The sequence below is a fragment of the Zootoca vivipara genome, chromosome 1 (assembly GCF_965207765.1).
Source record: "Zootoca vivipara chromosome 1, rZooViv2.hap1.1, whole genome shotgun sequence".
NCBI classification, from domain to species: Eukaryota; Metazoa; Chordata; class Lepidosauria; order Squamata; family Lacertidae; genus Zootoca; species Zootoca vivipara.
In genome coordinates this window covers 5922079-5943919 of record NC_142582.1, presented here as the reverse complement: position 1 = coordinate 5943919, position 21841 = coordinate 5922079, and the positions used below count along the sequence as shown (strand labels likewise).

Genomic DNA, 21841 nt, shown 5'->3' with positions numbered 1-21841 from the left:
TGTTTTTTGGGTGTGTGTGTGTGTGTGTGTGTGTGTGAATGGTGGCACCTATAAATCACTTTCCACGCATTTGTCTGCTAAAATGTCTGGAGGGTGACAAGTTGGCGGAGGCAGCTATGTAATTGTTGAAAGCCCATGTGAAAACAGCACCATGCAGAAAATGGTACAGTACATGGGGGAAATGCCTAAAACCATAACTGTGTACCCTGCTTCAAAGCAAAATGCCCATTAGCTCTGGGGGAGTGGTGAACTGCAGTGTAGTAAGAGGGACAACTAGGCCACCTAGTGGCCAAAGAGTCACCCTTCTGAAATTTCCGGACAGGGGTCTGGGTTTCAACTGCCCTGACCGGAAAGCAAACACCAGCATTGGACAATGGTGTGGTAATTACGTTACACCCACAATGGGCAAAAAGACAAAAGATGGGCAAAAAGACTACCCAAACTGCGTAGTATAAATGTTTAAATAGGTATTTGAATCATATAAAGCAGGTCGTGCCTAAAATAAAATAGGATAAGGCATAATATTTGAGTATCTCTCCCTCTTCTTGTTTTCACCATCTTTCCACTCAAGGAAAGGCAGTGTTTTTTTTTAGCTCTCCTATTTCAGAGATCTGAGGGGCTGAACTTTTGCACATAATCCTTGGGCTCTGTTCTGTGCCTGGCCCATGTCTCACAAGGCTATCATTTGAAAAACCAAGGGTGGGTGGCAGATGTCTAATTTGTTTATTACATTTTCATCCCACCTTTCTACCAAGGAGAGCAAAGGGGCATAGATGGTTGCTCCATCACCACCAATTTAGGGTGGGATGGTGGAGAAGAGGACTGGGATCCTGAGTTGATTCATTGGAGGGCTAGCTTGTTCTGGCCACTCCACCATTTGCTATGAGGTGTCTTTAGGCTGAGAGATGGTGACTGGTCCAAACTCACCTAGCGTGCTTAATGGCAGGAGGGTCTCCTGGGTCCTACTAGTACCACACTGGATCACTGGATGTAGGAGACCCAAAACAACCTGTACCCAGTGGTTCAAGGCCAGTGTGGTGTATTGGTTAAGAGCATAATCTGCGGAACCGGGTTCGCGTCTCCGCTCCTCCACATGCAGCTGCTGGGTGACCTTGGGCTAGTCACACTTCTCTGAAGTCTCTCAGCCTCACTCACCTCACAGAGTGTTTGTTGTGGGGGAGGAAGGGAAAGGAGAATGTTAGCTGCTTTGAGACTCCTTCGGGTAGTGATAAAGCGGGATATCAAATCCAAACTCTTCCTCTTCACTCTTCACATGTTTTGTTAAGAGGTGCATCTTTTTATACATATGATATTTGGAGAGCACGATTTCTTTGGGATGAGATTAAGAAGGTGGGGTTTTTTTGGGGGGGGGGTGAATGGTGGCATCTATGGATCTCAGATCTACAACACATGTGCCAAAGTTGTGATACCATATTTGGGACAACTTTGAAACAACGGCTGAGGCAAGAGAAAGTCAAGTCATGATTTGGATTTTCAAATGGCAGCCAGGGGCTAGCTCGGTTAGTTGCTTTTCCATTCCAAATGTCCCTGAACATATTTTAAATGAAAACAAAACTCTAACATGCCAGAGATATGGTTAAGCTAGATTTTTTTTTGTATGGAGGAGCATTCAAGTAGGCGAGCTCCCCTGTGCTGTGTGAAAGTGATATAATCCAGATTTATCAGCTCAGTGAGAACTGTGTCTTGATATGTAGCTAGGAACGGTTAGCACATTCAATCAACAAGTCACCATCCTCTCACCTTAACCTGACCTGCCACATTGGCCATCCCCTCAGAACGGACATGAAAATGTGCTCTTGGCCCATGAGGTAAGGCCGAGTAAGGGGAGGTGAGACCCAGGTTCTCTTTCATGGCTTAAAGCAAAGAGCCACAAAGCAGGCTGCCATTTTGTACATTCAGCCTGCCTGCCACTGTCCTGATCTAGCATGACAAATTGGCGTCCCCAGTGTGGCAGCAAAGTAATCAGACTGTGACAAATGGTTTACTTAGAGCAATTTGTTTTCATTTTACTGAAAATTTCCACAGTCTTAACAAAAGGATTCTTTCTTTCTTTCTTTCTTTCTTTCTTTCTTTCTTTCTTTCTTTCTTTCTTTCTTTCTTTCTTTCTTTCTTTCTTCAAATCATGTTTGAACACTGCTAAAAAATGAATGTCTAGTAAACCTGGCCTGTTTTGTGGAAGTGGGTAGCTCTAAAAGCAGATTTGTGTGTGAGAGAGAAGGAACAGGCTGCTGGAATAGAAGAGGGGTAGGCATTCACACAGAACTGAAACTTCTCCAGGTTTGCTCATCACTTTTGGCTGGAAAGTACCAATTCCCCAGAAGGGGTCCAAATACCCTCCAACAGCAGCTCCTGCTTGCAAGCCGTGCTCCAACACCCCTTTTGAGCCCCCTCTTTTTTCTGTTTCATTCATCTCAAGTATTCCCAGCCAGGGCTCATCCAGACTTCCTTTAAAGTTCCTTCCGTACTTTAAAGCTTAATATCTGAACCCGTTTTGTTTGGTTTTTCTGTTTTGCTCCGGTGCTTTCTCCACAAAAACCAGCTCTTTACCACTGAAGACAATTCCACAGAAATCCGAAATTGTCATCCATTCTGATTCAGCATCAAAAAATGGATTTTCCTGTGGAAAGTGATGGGGGGGGGAGAGAAGCACTTGGACACGAAGCTTTAAAGTGACGGCCCTGTGCCTAGCAAGCGCAGGGCAAAAGGTTAGTGTGGATGAGCCCGAGTCAGGCCATACGTGGTGCTGCATTTTCTGAGATCACAGTACTGTAGAATCATAGAATTGTAGAGCTGGAAGGGACCCCAAGGGTTCATCTAGTGCAACCCCCTGCAATGCCGGAATCTTAATTAAAGCATTCATGACAAATGGTTGTCCAACCTCAGCTTAAAAACCTCCAAGGAAGGAGAGCCCACCGCTTCTGAGGGAGACGGTCCCACTGTCAAACAGCTCTTACTGTCGGATGTGTAGTTGGAATCTCCTTCCTTGTAACTTGAATCCAATGGATCAAGTCCTGTCCTCCAGTGCAGGAGAAAACAAGCTTTCTCCATCTTCCAGATGACAGCCCTTTGGATAAAGGCAACTCCCAGTCTTGGTGCATCCAAATGACATGTGATCATGCACTTGCACATGGCACCAAACCTGGAAGTAGCCCCCAAATGTTATTGAAACATCACAAAAGGGGCAGAGGCAGGGGCAGACTTATGCACACTCCACCAAAACATGTGGGGGTCCGGAAGAGAACCCCCACGCAAAAGAAGGATTGTCTGTATTTGAAGAAGGCTCTCATATCACCTCTCAGACTCCTCTTCCCAGACTAAACATATCCAACTCCCTCAACCATCCTATATAATAAAGTGCAAGTGTCTCTGCGTCCAGTATTCCCTGTGCACCTGGGTTTGCGCTACTGCGCATGAGCCCCATGGACACAGGGATTGGACGCGCTCTCTCTCTCTCCCCCAACCCCTCTGCCTACAGTTTACATACCTGCGGCCGCCAACCGCCGCTCCCCGTGCGAGCGAGCGCGCTCTGTCTCCACGCAGGCGCACTCGCTTCTAAGCAGCAGCGTGAGGAGGAGGAGGCTGCGAGATAGCCCCGTGCGAGCGAGCGTGCTCTGTCTCCACGCAGGCGCACTCGCTTCTAAGCAGCGTGAGGAGGAGGAGGCTGCGAGATAGCCCCGTGCGAGCGAGCGCGCTCTGTCTCCACGCAGGGGCACTGGCTTCTAAGCACACGCTCTCACCACCCCCACCCCTCTGCCTAACGTTTCCTTACGGGAGGAGAAGGAAGCTGCTTTTCCCCTCTCTTTTTCCCTCCTACGCTTCCCCCCCCCGCGACCAGCAGCAAGCGGCACGCACGCACACACACACACGCTTCCCCCACCCCACCCCTCTGCCTAACGTTTCCTTGCGGCCGCCAACCGCCGCTCCCGGCCGGACAAGTTAGAATAGATTACTAGCACCCGTTATTTTAATGGGCTTCAAGATACTAGTTCCTCATAAGGCTTGGTGTCCAGACCCTTCATCACCTTGGTCTCCCTCCTCTGCACACGCTCCAGCTTTTCAATATGCTGCCAATAACCTCTGACTTTTTGATTATGCCGCTGGTGGTAAATTGATTTAAAATGAGACCATGCAAAAGCAAACGCTTTCAAAATGATCCTCCTCAAATGAGCAAAAGTGAGCAACTGCTGATTTGATTCCGGTGAATCCCGTTCTTTTGGCTCAGTCCAGGATTAAGAGAACTGAACTTCATTGCCTTCAGAAGCCTTTGCAACTAGGAGTTTAAACAGTTCCCACATGGACAATACTCCCATTTTGAAAAACAAAACAAGAAAATTGCATGTAGATTGTTATTTCTATTACTCTTCTTGTACAAACTGCTTTAATACACCAAGACACACTATTACTGAAATGTATTGAGAATCCACATGTTGCAATAAATCATTTTATTATTATTATTAATGAGTAAGGGCATCCGAACTGCAGGGTCTGGCATGCCTTGGGATAGAAGTGTATTTTAACAATTAGCTTCCACACACAAATACTTCAGGTCTGCTCTGCAAATTGTTTATTTAAAGTTATTACCCATCCTGGTGGTACGGTAGCAATAGGTTAAAAGATGTAAAATGTCCAAATAAAATCAGATTTCAGAGAGCTGGAACACGTCCAATGATAATCCTACTTTCCCTGTTTTCCCTCACTTTACTGCAGTCACCCAAAGCTGTCCCAAATTAAAAGTTGTAAATTGTTTGGGCTGCACAGCTTTAGATTATTCTATGTTTGGGGGCTATTTACAGTTACCATCTTTCCATATTTTTAGCTCTCAAACAGTAATAATTCAGAAACCAAGCAGGTTATATTAAATATAGCCAGGGTGATTCCCTCCCCTATCGGCTAAATCATTCCACACTCATGAATAATTCAGGCCTCTTCTGCCATTTCGTTTCCGACTCTCCCAAAGTCAGCTTTAGTTATTCCGAATGCACTTGGACTCTCTTCAGAATTTCCCTCAATGTAATGAATATGTTAAGAAGCACAAAACTGATCATTGGGATTCTCTGCATTTTGTTTCTAGTGAGCATTTTTATTTCAGTGCCTTTGGCTTTGCCCCAAAGACTGCACTCTGTGCATAGAGAGCCCTTCTGCCCAGCCAGATCCAGTGCGCCCAGAATGCCAAGCCAAGCAGTGTCTCAGCACAAAGGCGCCACGTGGGGCTTCCTGGAGCCAAGAGCAGGAGTTGCTTTGCTCCTCCTTGAGTCAGGCTTTCACTTAGGGCTCAGGCACACTCCCTCCCCCGAGGGGGGGACGGACCGATCTTTAGCACTCGATGGGAGCAAACTGCAATTGGGGTTTTTTCCAGATTGATATTTGCTCCGATTTAGAGTTCAAGAGCTGGTTTTCCCTGGGAAAGGAGCAGGGCAAAGAGAAGACTTCTTGGGCTCATGCCTAGAAAGCAAGGTTCAAGCAGAAAACCACTCAGATCCATGTTTTCTAGGTGTGAGACCAGCAGAAGTCTGGATGAGCCCTTAGTGTTATGTCTGCCCCAAGCTCATTTTTTAACTCGCCCCATAAATCTAAAAAGCAAATAATGTTCTCTTTCGGAGACCACTTGTTCACACTAATCCAATCTTTTGGCTTTGTGTTACATGCAAACTGGGCTACAGTGGCCTGAGAGGGGTGTTTTCAGGGCCGACCCTATTTCTGCCACCTTAACCTGTCTGGAGTGTTTTCAATTCTGAATTGTAAATTGTTGTAAGCAGTCCTGGGACTTGCTGGTGCAGGTCAACTAATAAATGTAATCATCACCATCACCAGCTCAATTATTTCTCCCAACCAGGGCAGGATCCTCCCTGAAAACGCTGCTCTGGAGGGAAGGCCAACCTCTGGAGCCTGTTTTCAGGGGCAGTAGAAGGCCATGAGTAACCTTTTGCCCTGTGTGCGTGGAAGCACCTCAGAGTGCAACCTTTGTATTCCAGCTTACATCCAGCGATTTGAATCCATGGCAATGTATCTGTGCATGTTTGCACCCCCACCTCAAATGGTCCTTCTAGGAGCATTTGGGGAACATTATTCTTAAAGTCTTTTTGAAGGAAATATCTTGTGTAGAATCACAGAACAGCCTCTTGGAAGACAGCCTCTGACGTCTTCCATCTGTACCAGCCTTCTCATTTGAGGACAGTAATAAACAAGGAAACCCCATGCAATGTTACATGGGGATATAATCCCACAAATCCCTTTTCCTTGAACATTTTGGTTCCATTATCAGCTCCTTTCTCACCATAGTGGCAAATGTCACCCCAACAGCTTATAAATTAGCTGAAAGGTTGCTGAATGGATTGGCTCATTGGCCTTGTGAAGGACAAGACTTATGTTATTTGCTAACACAACAAAATGAGTTAACAGAGGCCATTACTGCAAGAAGTTTCTAATATATTAGCAAACATGTTAATGCAATGGAAAATTACTGGTAATAATTTGACCTCCAGAAATACACTAAATAGAATGTTTGACTCGCGGTTGCACTGGATAATTTATCTGCAGATGAAATCTGAGGTTTTTGCATAACCTGCTGTGTGGCTTGGGGTGTTTTTATTGTCTATGCATCTTTATTAATCTGACTGATGTAGGCAGTTTCAGATTGTTGATATTTAGTTAAGTGTCTAGAATAAGTGTCTAGAGTAAGTTAGATTTACAGCTTCATAGCAAGATATTGACAGCTCTGTAAAACCATATGAGGAAATTACTTTTTCAAGTCCAAGTCCTGAGAGAATTACATAGATAAAATTGTAGAAATTCAAAAATAAGGAAAGGGAATTAATTCAGTACTCCTTACTGGGCCAGATCTTCAAGGGGGGGGGGGAACCAAAGTCTCTTGACTGCTTTCCTCCAAGCTGCCAGCCATCAGGTCTTCCAGCAACCCACTCATTCTTCCACGCTCTTCTAAACATTGGGACTATTGCTGGATCCATTGCTGTCGCTTGACTCAGCTGACCTCGGTGGCACAGAGTGCCTTCTATCAGCTTTGGCCAGTGGCCCAGCTGCGCCCCATCTGTTATCTGTCCTGTCGGTAACCTCTAGGTTAGATTACTCCAACACGTTATATGTTGGATTGCCTCTGAAGAAAGTTTGGAAACTTCAGCTGGTGCAGAATTCAGTGGCCAGGCTGCTCACCAGGGCAGGACGGGTTGAGAGTATAATGCCATTCCTGGCCTCTGTGATCAAGGCTTCGACCCTGAGAGGAGGCAGAGCCTGGGAGCTCCTTGGTGGAGCTGAGTAGTACTTGGCTTACCTTCCAAGTCCCGGACTGCAGAATCCGGGACCGGCAGTCGTGTGACACCGGAGGTTGCGTCGACGTAACTTCCGGTGTCGCTTTGCCCTTCTATGGGCACCAAAAATGGCCTCCGCCGGCTTCAAAAGTAGCTTCTACGCATGACCGGAAGTGCGTCGACGCAACTTCCGGTGTCGCCCCGCCCATCTATGGACACCAAAATGGCCGCCCCCGACACCGGAAGTCGTATCTACGCACTTCCGGTCATGCGTAGATACGACTTTTGAAGCCGGCGGCGGCCATTTTTGTGCCCATAGAAGGGCAAATCAGAAAGAAAAAAAATGGCCGCTGGCAGGAGAAAATAACGGAGAAAAACAGAAGACGAAGTAATACGGGGGACCACTGGGAAAAGGTAAGTAAAAACGGGGGTTTCCCGGGGAAAACGGGAGACTTGGCAGCTATGAGTACTTGGACAGAGCAGAAAGCCTCACCTGACAAATGGGGACCAGAGCTTGGCTAGGAGGAGAGATGGGTGAGGTCTCCCCCAAACTCACATTGGATTAAGCAGGACTCTTCCCATCTATATCATTCCTGGGAGTCCTGAAGAGAACTACTTCCCACATGGGGAGTCCCCAGGCTTGGGGACCCAGCATGCTGTTAATCAGGACAACTGAGCAATGGAGAGGGAGGAGGAGTGGAAAGGGACAAACCTCCTTCTTGACACTCCCATGCCAGTTGATCCCTGACACTTGCCAAGGAAAGGAAAGGGGCTGCTGTGAAGGCTTTGTGGGATGGTGGGTTGATCTGAAAGCAGGAAAGGATTTGGCACAATGCAAAGCTGCTAGGAATCTGCTCAAACCCCCAAGCTACTAGACCATGAGAACCTAGCACTGCATTTGCCACCATGCTTGAAGCCAGACAGGTCTTCTCCAATATTAGAGTCAGAAATGAGATAATTGGCCAGGGGACGACGACTGTGATGTGTCAAATGAGGGAGAGATGGGGAGTGAGTTACATTTGCTGAACGTGGCAACAAGAGAAGGGGGAACTAGCAGGTTTTGGACACTTATGACCTCCCCTCTCATTAGACAAAGGAACAGCTTGCCTTCATCCCACCCTTGTGCTTGTGCACAGAAGAGCATGAAATATAAGGATGATCCTTAAATATAACTGGGTGGCCATTTGATTGGATTTGAGTCATTAGCTAGATTTTGTAGGTCCTAGAACTCAGTTGAACTCTGCAAATATTTATTTTATCTATTTATTTAACTATATATGTGTGTGTGTGTGTGTGTGTGTGTAAATTTAAAAGGCTTCAAAGTCAACCTGGTTAGGATCGTGGTCTTAGTGGATAGTGACCACCTTTGGCAATAGGCAACACTTTAAAATAAAGAAATGCAAAGAGGTACCTATATACAGGGAACCAGGCAGAGGGCCTTCTTGGTAGTGGCGCCCACCCTGTGAAATGCCCTCCCATCAGGTGTTAAGAAGATGAGTAATTGTACAGAGAAGCTTCTTAAGGTTTAATGTTTTACAATGTGTGTGTATATATATATATGCTGGAAGCCGCCCAGAGTGGTGGTTGGGGCAACCCAGTTAGATGGGTGGAGTACAAACCATAAATTATTATTATAATACACCAACAACTTTGTAAATAACATAAACTGCAAAGCAATTTTTTAATCTCTTTACATATAATCAGTACATGGTTTTTGTTTTGTTTTTAAAAAACCTGGTTGTGGAGAAGCAGCATAAAAAGCTTTCAAAGCAAGAGTCTCTGCCACAATGTGAATGGCAGATTTTTTTAAAAAAATTTTTTAGCATGGATTTGTTTATTTAAAGGATTCATCATCCACATTTTGAAAACCATGCACCCAAAAACAGCTCACAACATTTACAAAATACAATCCAAGTCTAAATACAATATAAAAATTTTAAATTTTAATTTTGTAACACCAAAAGTTGTAACTAGCAGCACAGAAGTAAACTAAAACACAGCAGCAGTAAAGCTCAGCCACACCTGACACCTGACATGGGGACCGAGCTCAGATACCCTGCTCATCTGCAGTGCAGCATGACATGAACAAGCCGACTTGAGCATCAGGTGTGCAGGCTCCCTGCTTCTCCTTCTGTGACCCTGCAGATGGGAACTGGCTTGCCTTTTAATGGGAGTGCAGCACTTTATAATTTTTATTTTTAATAGGTTATGGTGAAGACTTGGGTCTTTTTAGTCGAGGAAACCCATTGGGACAACTCTGGGTTTTCCTGTTAAAAACAAACAAACAAACAAACAAACGACAAGTTTGTTGACTAATTCAGCTACCTTGGAACTTTGGAATATGACAAGTTCGCTGACTACTTTAGTTACTTTAGAACTTTGCAATACAAAGCTTTTCAGGTTATTTCTTATTGAATGACTTTCTGCCATTTGGTTCCATTCATATCAACAGGGACTTTCAGAGACCTACAGGATTTGTTTTCATGTGTATTATATTAGATATGTTTAGTTTCTAGTCTTGTTTTTGATATTACATATGTTGTAAATACATTTGGTTTGTTTGAATTTGGTCACGTGTTGCCCAGTTTTTGGTTACACTTCAATGTTTCCAACACAGGGGTTTGGTTTGTTTCTTCATAAATTGTGAAACTGGACCTGCACACTATTGCCTAATCTAGAAGGCTTTCTTTATAGCCTTGGCAAATAGTGCTTTCTGACAGCCAAGTTTGAACTTTGAATGAGCCCTATATTAAGGCTCATCAAGCTGCTTTTGCAACATGTTGAAGCAGCAAACCCAGGACAAAATTGTCACGAGGTTCTTGTTGGACCTTCTGGACCAACTGAGCTTGCGCAGTGGCTGGGACGATGGAATAAAAACTTGCCCGCAATATCTTTGCTTATATTTATTTTAAGAAATAATCAAACAGCTGCAAAAACTCCCTTCTCACCACTCCACACTCCCCCAGCAGAATACAAAGTTTTCAAAATCATCAATTACCGATACCCTATCACATCGCTGCATTTGGTGCAGCAGGTAAACTCCACCTCTAATTAGTTACATTAAGATACAGGTGTGCTGAAGCAGGTGGCTCCAACTACTCTGAAAGATTTTTTGGTGGTGGTGATTAATATATGTAACACATATATTAATTTTTGTGTGTGCTGAGAACCAGTTACAAAACATGTTTGTCTCCTAGCTAGTAAATAAAGACAGGTAAAGGGTTATTTACTCTGAATTGGTTGAGTGGGAGAGTACAGTCAACATTCATACCATGCATGCTTTTGGAGACAAAAATCAAAATGTAGGATTGGGATTAATAAACACCACATGGGCGTACCCACCACGGGGCAGGGGGGCAGCTACCCCTCCCTAGAAGCAGGGCGGTGGGTACGCCCACGCTTCTCCCCCCGCCCTCTTCTCGGCAGAGCTTCTGAGGTGATGCCGCTTTGCGGCACGATAGGAGATTGCCGTGGTCGGCGGGGACACAGCTGAAAGCAAGCCCCCCCCCCAGGAGCACAGCAGCAGCGGGCCTGACCGCAGAAGCGCGGTGGCGCTTCAGGCAGTAGGAACAGGTGTCCCCTGCGCTAGGAGCTGTGGGGCGGGGCGGGCTCAAACAAGGCTGCGCGCACCCGCTCACAGCTGATCGGCGGGAAGCGCCCGCCCACGCGCACACCGGAGGGAGCACATTAGTGTGACGGCAAGCCCAGCGGCCACGGAGGCAGCTGCCGGAGGCGAGGGGAGCGAAGCGACAGAAGCGTCAGGGAGCGCAGCAGCACGGTGGAAAGCCCAGCGGCAACGGAGGCGGCTGCCGGAGGCAAAGGGAGCGGAGCCTGGTAGCTCGCGGAGCGCACAAACGGTGCACGCCCCTTGGCCAGAAAAGCGCCGCCGCCGCCGCTCCCTGTCATGGTCTGGCTGGCGGGAGGTAGCAGTCCCGACTCAGGACGTCAGGACCAGAGGCAAGATGGCAGGGTGGAAGCAGGAACGGGAGTCCAGGTGGCGTGGGGCTGCGGGTCAAGCAACAGGAAATTGCAGGGTCGAAGAACTGAAGGTCAGGAAGCAGAGTGTCACAAAGGCGAAGGTCTGAAGATCGAGGAGCAAGACGTCGGCAAGGCGAAGGTCCAAGGGTCGAGGAGCAAGGCGAAGGTCCAAGGAACAGGAGGCCAGATGCAACAAGGCAGGGATCGCGTTGCTGTGGCAAAGAGCTGAAGGAAAATGCTGAGCTTTTTATCCCTCCCAGCTCTTGCCACCAGGTGCAGTGAGTTATCAAGTGGCCTCACCTGAGGGGCCACTCCTTGCTTCTCCAGCACAAGCTGAGGCAGGCCCCAGTCCTGCAAAGCACTATAGACCCCAGAGCCTGACTCCTGCCCATACTCCTGACACTCCCTTTCCGTCAAGTCGTTTCCTGGGCGCACTCCTTCGCTTTGCTTTTCAGTTTCTGTCGACGCTGCTGCAGCTGCTGTTTTCATCGCTGTCCAGAGTTCAAGTGGGGGGTGGTTCTGTAGCCCCGCCCATGTTCCCACTTCGTGGCCCCTCCCCTCCCGTGCCTTGGCCCCGCCCCGAATGACCTTGGCTTGCCCCCCCTAGATTTGATCCTGGGTACGCCCCTGAAACACCAAACTTTTCTTTGCATCACTAAATATCAGACTTTGCAATCTTTAAAGGCATCTAGTGATCTGTAGATCACGGACCCAGGTGGCGCTGTGGGTTAAACCACAGAGTCTAGGGCTTGCTGATCAGAAGGTCGGCGGTTCAAATCCCTGTGACGGGGTGAGCTCCCATTGCTCAGTCCCAGCTCCTGCCCACCTAGCAGTTCGAAAGCACATCAAAGTGCAAGTAGATAAATAGGGACTGCTCCGGCGGGAAGGTAAACAGCGTTTCCGTGTGCTGCTCTGGTTCGCCAGAAGCAGCTTTGACATGCTGGCCACATGACCCGGAAGCTGTCTGTGGACAAACGCCGGCTCCCTCGGCCTATAGAGCGAGATGAGCGTCGCAACCCCAGAGTCGGACATGACTGGATCTGATGGTCAGGGGCCCCTTTACCTTTACCTTTAGTGATATGTAAAATAGTGACATTTGAAGATGGGGAGAGGTGAAAATTGTATGGGATTTGGCAGGCTGTTAATCATACTCTGGTCAAAATTAGTTCATGTTAAAATATGCTGAAACTAATATCATAGGTAAGTTTTGCACTGTTGAAACACACATCGTAGCACAGGATTTGGTGCTTAAAGGCATATCACAACAGTCCTCCCACTAGCTCTTAATCTGACAAATGCACCATAATTTCCAATAATGCAACAAATGAAAGAAAAAACCCTTTCTCTGGAGATGGAAAGAATGTGGATGAAGTTATTCGTATGCACGCAGTAAAAAATAATAACAATAAAAAAAATCTGAACATGTTGAACAAATGAGAAATTTGCCATAACTTCTAAATTATAATTTTAATTTCAAACTGCTGAAATGCTGCTTTTGAAATTTGATACTCCTAGTTCAACATAGAAAAAAATAATCTAATTCTTAGATCAATATATTCTTGCTAACTAGCTCATCTTAGTGAGTGTGATGGCGTTTACTTTCTTATGTGCAACTTAAGTCTGCATGCCTGTTATTTGAAAGAGTATCATTGTTGTTGCCAAGAGTCTGTTTGGCAAGTCATCTTTCTTCCCTAAAATTCCTAGAGGAGAGAGCATCTATAAATAGGAACGATGAAATAATTTAAATACTGTAATATAGATTTGTTTTATTTTATTTTTTGCAAACTAATTTAGACTATTTCCACATTTTCAGTTCAGTTGTGTGACTCCTATAGTTGGAAGGAAAGAACTTTACATTAAAATGCAGATACATAAATATTCCTAGTTCCACAATTGCTCTGTTCGACATTTGGGTTGAACAACCCAATTGCCCTTTTGAAAAACTGCATTTTTAGTATTTATTTAAATAAAAATGAAATTATCCTCCCTCCTTTTCAAAATGGAAAGCTTGAATTTGTCATAGTCCACTTCCTTTCTGGATGCAAGGAAGTGACCTTCATAGCTCACTTGAGGTCCCATCTCTTTAGAGTTATGGTCCATTCCCTTGTTAGTGATAATAAACTGCATTACATTCCACTTCACACTGAGGTAGACGATCTACATAATGCCAAGTATTTTTTTTGTTTTAAAAAGCAAAAGGTCAGCACATTATTCTCTCTGTGTTTTATTTAAAAAGATATACCATAACTAGTTCAAATCATTTCAAAGAAGATAGATGTGTGTGTGTGTCCAATAGTATTTATATGTTTTGCACCTAAGTAGCTTGGGAAAATATTAACCTATTCATCAAGGCTACCATGTGGCTTAATAGCCAGAACTATCCTGGTCAAAAATGGGAGCTTAAGAATGCTTTGCTCTTCAGCTTGAGGGCAGAAAGGCTCCCATTGCAGGAGCCTCTGAAATATTTCCCATGCTGTCTGGCAGTGCCCTTGCTCTGAACAGCTCCCAACTGGCCAGAGGAGGAGACGGTTCTGCGGTAAATACCTTCCCTTGCCCATCTTCCTCCAACTGCAAAGCAGGCACTGGCTGAGAAAAGGCTTCGCCAAAACTATGGCAAACTTTCAAGGGCCACTCAAAGAGGGTGTTTTCTCAACTTGCCAGAACTCCCTTCTGGGCCCCCTCAGGTGGGTGCCATTGCCATTCAAACAGAACGAGGGAGGTGTTGGTGGTATGTTCTGGTACCTCTTTTTCTAGGAAAACAGCACTCTGCCGGGTTGCATGCATCTAAGGGCATGGAGGCCTTCAGGAAAATTCTAACCATTTCCAGCTGAACATTGCTAGACTAAGGGGAGGGAAAGTTGGGATAGGAGAGCAAAAAGCCACAGGATGTTGGGGGTGGTGTGGTTGCATGTGACCCGATACAGTTTGAACCCTCCCCATGTGTTCTTTGGGATGAAGCATATCACAAAGATTCATAGACCTCATCAACTTGTCTATACAAACCACTATCTCCAATTACACAAAAGACCTAATTCATTTAAGTAATTCAATTGCATGATTAATAAAAACCACAGTATAGTATTAGTAAGGACAGAAAATTGCATTCATAATGTAGATTCTGTGGCTTTCAAGTAATTCTCCAGGAGCCTCTTACCTTCTCTCTGCACTATTGGCCTATATGACAGGCCTTAATTAGCACAGATTTTTCACGTTCACGGGTAGATTGGAAATTTGGAGGCAGTTAATGAGAAAGGTCGATTACCTTGACCAGGCTAAAATTACAGTTAGAGGACATTTGCTTGCTCCAAAGGCTCACTGGATACAAATATTTAAATATTAACATACTGCACACACACACACACACACACACACACACACACACACACACACACACATGTATATGTGTGGTATGTTAGTATTTAAATATTTATTTATATAAATATCCCATGATCTTTAACACTGCAGTTCCTTAGTATCACCAAAGCTCTCTGGTTATACCAGAAGGATGATGGTGATTGACTACAATAATCTAATTCAAGACAAAAATAAATTTGAGAACACCTCAAAATAGTGAGGAAGGCCTATAGAAGGGTATTAGTAAGTAAGTAAGTAAGTAAGTAAGTAAGTAAGTAAGTAAGTAAGTAAGTAAAACCTTTATTGGCATCAGACAAACTCGCAGACAAAATAATAACAGATTAAAACTGTCACTGTGGCAAACGCTGTGTTAAGAGAGAGAAGGGAATAATCCGCTATCCGCTTTCACGACAATGGGGCTTCTAATAATTCAGACGACTGCAGAGTACAACGACGAGAAAATAGTAAATTAAGATATTGAGCCACCATCTTGGTGAGGACCTGGTCCTTCCCCAACAAAAGGAATTTTAAGATTTCCCGCTCTGGTCTCCTAGAAGGGTATTACATCATGGCATCCTTTTATAGGCATTACAGGAAAAGTACGGTTGGCCAGGAGGTTGCCTGCAGAGCATCAGATAAGAATGGAGTTTGTTTGTTTGTTTGTTTTTTAAAAAAGAATGATAGCAGCAGAGGATTTTAAATAACAACAAAACACTCCACAGCCAACTTTCCAGCCTTTCCCTTCAAAATGGTAAAAATAAAACCAGGCAGAAAACACCCTTTCAATGCTGTGCTAGATTTGTCAGTCCTAGCTCAGCATTGTTTACTGCGACAGACAGAACTGAAGCTTTCCAGGGCCTCAGGTTTCCCATCACCTGCTAGCTGAACCTTTTAACTGGAGGTCCCAGGACTGATGCTCTGCACCAGACAATGGCCCCTTTCCAGCAGCTTGGCTGTTGCAAAATACAGCAAGAAACAGCCTCAAAGAGGCTCAATTCTGCACAGACTTCCCAGGTAGCACCTTTAGTGCCTGATCCCACCTGGGCATAACAGGGAACTCAAATTCCTGCATCAACATTGCATGCCCATCTCAAATCATACAATATCCTGTTGTACATCATTATTTTTATTTTTAGGCAGTTATTTTATTATATATTTATATAATCAAGCCTTAATTGCAAATTAACCTAACCCTTCACAGCTATTCCTAAGGGGTTGGATTTGGACCGAGTTTCCTTCCCTGTTGCTTTTTTATCAGCCTAGTATGACACACTTCTCAGAGCCCTGCTTGAAAACTCCACCCTCCAAATCAGGCATCCCCAAACTGCGGCCCTCCAGATGTTTTGGCCTACAAATCCCATGAACCCTAGCTAAGAGGACCAGTGGTCGGGGAAGATGGGAATTGTAGTCCAAAACATCTGGAGGGCCGAAGTTTGGGGATGCCTGCTCCAAATCTTGGGATTTTCAGGACAAGTTGCCTTTCCTTCTAGCCAAACCTTGCCCTCCCCACTCACATTATATGGGTTGTATTTATAGCAGGGTTGTATATGCTCAATAAGTTACGGCAATATTCAGTTAGTTATGGTGATGCTAAATTATATTTCTGTGTACTGTACTCTGAGACAAAGAAACAGGCAGAATGTATTCTTTTAAATGAGGCTTTCCCCTTTTCTGACCTTTCTTCCTAAAGCCTTAGGATTAAATACAAATTACATCTGTTTACATTTCCAGTGTTTTAATAACTCTGAAGCTGTGATCTATTAAAGCTCAAATGTCTAGTTAAAAAAAGAGACAGATGGATTGAGTCTATGATTCCAGTCCCATATGTGTGTGTGTGTGTGTGTGTGTGTGTGTGTGTGTGTGTGTGTAATTTTTATTCATGTGCCATTAATCCAACTGGGTTGCCCCAACTTCCAGCAAAATATTAAAAACACAAATGAAACATCAAATAACCCAAGTTATTGTGATTCTGAACATGGGGGTTCCATTTTCAATTACCATGGCTTAGCAATAGTACCTTCATAGGCCTATCTCCCCTGAATTGGCCTGATTCTGAACTGGTGCTCTTTTTCTATAGGAAATGAGAAGAGAGGAAGAGCTGAATGAAAGAATAAAGAAATACGTACCCAATGGGAGAAGGAAATCTCCTCCAGACTCTCCAGGTACGGTACCATCTTGCATGAAGTTCATCTTATCTTTCAGGAGAACCATGTCAGAAAGTAATACATGGCAGGATGCTCAAGAATCCCACGGAAAGGTCCAGCCAATTATTGGCAATGTACAGGGCTGCCCCAAGATATTTTTGCCCCTGATATTCCCCCTCTGCCAGGGAGAAGTGGTGGGTGAAGATCTGCATCAGAAACATGGATGGAATAAAGATCTACATCGGGATCTACATTGTGCCTCTGTGGATCCTGCCACCTGCGGGGGTTGCCTCCCCTTGCCTCATGAGTGGGCCAGCCCTGATAACGCAGTTAGCATTCATTGGATCTGGATCCAATCCAGTACCTGCTGTCTCTGCTACCTCACCCTTGACATCGGTGGAAGGCACCTTGAGATCCATGAGGAATGGGCCCACAGCTCTTGGATGAGTGTCCAGATGAACTTTTAATAAGAAGGGCAGCTCACATTCAACATTAGCGCCCCAATCCCATTCCCCAACAAACCCACCATTTACACAACCCACGAGGACCATTGTGAGCAGAGCAGGCTGTGCAACAGCTACCCGTTGCAGAAGAACCAGAATTCTGTCCGCATTGTGTTCTGATGGAAGCATGACTTTCTCAGTATTGTGCCATGCTCAGTCCAAGCTGCGTGTCTGTATATCAGGCCCACTTGACGGAGGCTCAATTAGCAGGATTGGCTACGTCTAAACATGTGCACGCGGGTGGCGCTGTGGTCTAAACCACTGAGCCTAGGGCTTGCTGATCGGAAGGTCGGCGGTTCGAATCCCCGTGACGGGATGCGCTCCTGTTGCTTGGTCCCAGCTCCTGCCAACCTACCAGTTCGAAAGCATGTCAAAGTGCAAGTGGATAAATAGGTACCGCTCTGGCTGGAAGGTAAACGATGTTTCCGTGTGCTGCCCTGGTTTCCCCAGAAGCAGCTTAGTCATGCTGGCCACATGACCTGGAAAAACTGTGGATAAACGTTGGCTTCCTCGGCCAGTAAAGCGAGATGAGCGCCGCAACCCCAGAGTCGTTCGTGACTGGACTTAACTGTCAGGGGTCCTTTACCTTTAAACATGTGTAAGACACTCTTGAGAAATTGCCCAGGATAGTCCATTTACCTCTTTTGTCAGCTGTGAATTTCTAAAGGCTCCAGCAGAATTTGGCCCATGTTCTCCAGCTATTATCCAAATATTCACAGCTTGATTTTCAAAGTCCTCAGACTATGGCCATTTTAATAACAGTTGGAGAATCAGTAACCACATGGGGAAAACCGGACCAATATCACTGGCTGGATATTATGATTGTCATGGTTCTTCCCACTTGATCACCCCTCTTCCACGTGTTTTCTGAATTCCAGTATTAATGGAGCAGCAAGATTGAACCACCAAGGAAGCTAACCACACTCCTTTTGTGACATAACAATTACTCATTAGCCCTTTGTGCTGCCTATAAAAGAAACATTTATTGCCATTGAATCAACAGATCATTAAATCCATCCTGTGAAAAACCACAAATCTGTGAATACACCATGAATTCAAAATGGCACACTTACACACACCCTGAACTTATCTTCTGTTACAAGAGAGTCCTTCACCCCTTGTTCTCAGTTCAGATTTGAATATCAAGGGAGAGGTGTGGGGAAAATCCCACACAGAGAAGCAACCTATCTCCTTTCCATCCCCCTCCTCCCCCAATGAAGAAATTAATTAAATAATGTCATGCTTGATTTTATCTGATTTGGAAGCAATTCATCACTCTTTTGCTAGTTCTATTAGTCCAGGCGATCAGCATGTTAATTCATTTGTGAGAATAAGCTCAAGGGTAATTACAGTGGGGAAACTTAATGCCTAAACGTGTTAATGTCTGTAATCAGAACTATTTTCTCAGTGCGGAACAATTGTTAGACAATTACAGTTGGATATGATTGCCCTGGTAGACAACAGAGGCCATGTCAAGAGGGAGATATCAGAGGCTTGTTTTGCAAGTAGAAGTATTATAAGCAAGCTCATTTTCCTGAAGCCTCTTTTGTCTGGCTCCTGCCAATCTCTCTCCTTTCCTGAAAAACTGCACTGTTAATCATGTTGAAAAGTTACCAACTTTTCTCTTTCTTCTTGCAAGGACAGGGAAGGGGCATAAAGGACACAGGAGACAAGAAAATCACTTGCTCCTGTAAATGTCACCAAGCTTTGCTGGGGTGAGAAGTACCACCTGTGTAATAAGATGCTCCTAATTTTCTGCAGATCCTAATCAGCACTCAGTGTTGCTTAAATAGGAATGGATAAGCAAGGTGGCCCTTTTAAAAAACAAAAAAGGAGGTTTCATTCCCTCCTGCAGACCAAATGAAATGAAATAAATTAGCTATATGGCAGGAAGACTTTTATTTTGATACTTATACAGTGGTACCTCTACTTACGAATTTAATGCGTTCCGAACGCACATTCGTAAGTGGAAAAAACTTGTAAGTCGAATCCCATAGGAATGCATTGGGAGAAAAAATTCGTAAGTCAAAGCAACCCTATCTAAAAATTCGTAAGTAGAAAAAATCCTATCTAAACACCATCCAAGATGGCGGACGGAGCTCCATTCGTAAGTAGAATTATTCGTAAGTAGAGGTACCACTATATTGGGATCAAGCCAACTATGAGGAACGTTATGGGTTAGAGGTGATAGCAGAGATTATCAATTAAATGTACTGACGAAGGACAAGCCATATTGAGAAATACCATTCAACTGATATCTTCCCAAACCCCTATCTGTGCCTCATAGAGGCTGCTGGAGGCTTAAGAGAGGTGGTGATTCTGTGCTTGAGCTGTGCTACCTCAGACTGCAGGTTTGGTGTCCATAGAAAAATAAATGAATAAAATCCCACCATATAAAGAGTGGTCATCCTAAGGGAGGCGGCTAGGCCAGACCCTTCTCCCTTTCGTGCTAGGAGGTGCTTCTGTTTGGTCTGTTCTCAAATTGTAAAGGATGATACATGTTGTTGTTGGTTTTTTTGTTATTGCTATGTGCAAGCATCCCTTCATGTTAGTCCATACTTGCGGTCTGAAATGGGACTAGCCAGGCCAGAGAAACCTTTGCCCTGTCTGGCTGACCCAGCACCTAGTTTATATTAAAGAATACAAAGTGTTCACTGCCTGCATCATACTTCCTTTGGCATGGTCAGAAAGGCTCAGTGTGTTCACACCCTCTTGAAGCATTGACGGCAGTTTGAGCCCCAATTTGACTGGTGTTTTCTTCTCCACCGTCCTATATTACGAGCCCTCAAGGTGTATCTCCACAGATTGTCCAGAGATCGTTTACATTTATTTACTTAAATATTACTGAACCCAATCCACCCCAACTTTCCATATTTGGGTAAAATCTCTTGCATTGCAAGTGGCTGTGGAATGAAGGATGTGACTTGAGTCAGCAAAAGTTGGGGGACTAGTATCGGCCCATAGATGTGCACCACTAAATGCAGGCATTGCTGTCCAGTCCGGTGAGCAAACTGATGCATTTCAGGTAAGCTGTGGCCGCCCAAACTAAAGAGTATGGCCCAGTTGAGTATGGCCCAGGCCCAGCTAAACCTTGTCAGGTATATTTCTCCAAGATCCATTTTTTTAAAAAAATTGCTGAGATGGTCCTGGCATAAAGGCCATTTTGGCAGTCCTCCTCCACTTCAGATCATTTAAAAATTATGAGGGAGCCTCCACCACCAGGTCAGCAGTGGTGTCCCTGCTGCCAAAGGACCAACCTTGACAATCTCTCACGGGATGGTTTCATATTTATTGCAGAGGAGAGGGTGTGCCTGGGAAAGTTCCCGTTCAGGCAAGCCTGTGCCAATTACGATGCACCACGTGGACTGGAATCCATCGGTTCTGCCTCATGGCCTACTGGAAGCTCTTCATTCCCAAACAGGCAGCAAAACAATCAAGTTGATGAAGCCTCTTTTGGCTCACCAAAACATGGCCAGTGGAAGACAACACCTGCAGGTCAGCTTTTAGAGGCAATGGTGACTCACCTTTGAACTTTAGCAGTATGCCTCTTTGTATCTCCTTACACAAATGAGAATAAAACAGGCCACAGCTTTCTGGTCACATTAAAGTAGCATGTCTAATTCGTTCTCCTCTTTCGCCGTCAACAGGCTGTTTAATCTGCAGAAGGGCTTGCTTAGCATTTGCTAGCTGAACTCAGTGTGACTGCATTTAGGAAGGACGAGAGGGGATTAGCAGGAGGAGATCCCGAGGGCTCTTCTGCTAGTCACCCTTCCCTGCCTTTCCCCATAGTGATCTCCCAGCTCAACCAGGCTGGCCAGCTGCCTCCTCTTTCCCCGTCAGGAGTGGAGTGATTTCATTCCAACTCAACCCAGAGGCTGTAGGAGTCTAGAAGGCGCATTGAGCTGAGTCAGTCTGGGAATACTGATTTGCTACAAAAGTAGACCCCACAGTATGGGAACGACTGTCAAGGCCCAGGAGGAGGTGAGAATAAAGCATAGGGCACAAATCCCAAAATCTCTAGAGTTCAAATCCCCACTCAGCCATGAAGCTCACTGGGTGAGCTTGGGTGCCAACCACTGCTTCTCAGCCGGACCTACCTCACAGGCTTGTTGTAGGGATTAAAAGAGGAGGGGGAGAACCTTGTTAGCGCCCTTGATCTTCTTGGAGGAAACAGTGGGATAGAAATGCAATAAACATACATACATACATAAAGGTAAAGGTAAAGGGACCCCTGACCATTAGGTCCAGTCGTGACCGACTCTGGGGTTGCGGCACTCATCTCGCGTTATTGGCCGAGGGAGCCAGCGTACAGCTTCCAGGTCATGTGGCCAGCATGACAAGCCACTTCTGGCGAACCAGAGCAGCACACGGAAATGCCGTTTACCTTCCCGCTGTAGCGGTACCTATTTATCTACTTGCACTTTGACGTGCTTTTGAACTGCTAGGTTGGCAGGAGCTGGGACCGAGCAACAGGAGCCCCCGTCACAGGGATTCGAACTGCCAACCTTCTGATCAGCAAGCCCTAGGCTCTGTGGTTTAACCCACAGCGCCACCTGTGTCCCACATACATACATACATA

At 45.3% G+C, this 21841-nt stretch overlaps 1 long non-coding RNA gene across 1 annotated transcript; it reads left to right on the top strand.

Moving 5' to 3' along the window:
* The first annotated feature begins 16696 nt into the window (after positions 1–16696).
* Positions 16697–20872, top strand: LOC148687462 (uncharacterized). Its single transcript, XR_015946731.1, has 2 exons — positions 16697–16777; positions 20560–20872. It is a non-coding gene; the product is annotated as an uncharacterized LOC148687462 (long non-coding RNA).
* Positions 20873–21841: the final 969 nt, after the last annotated feature.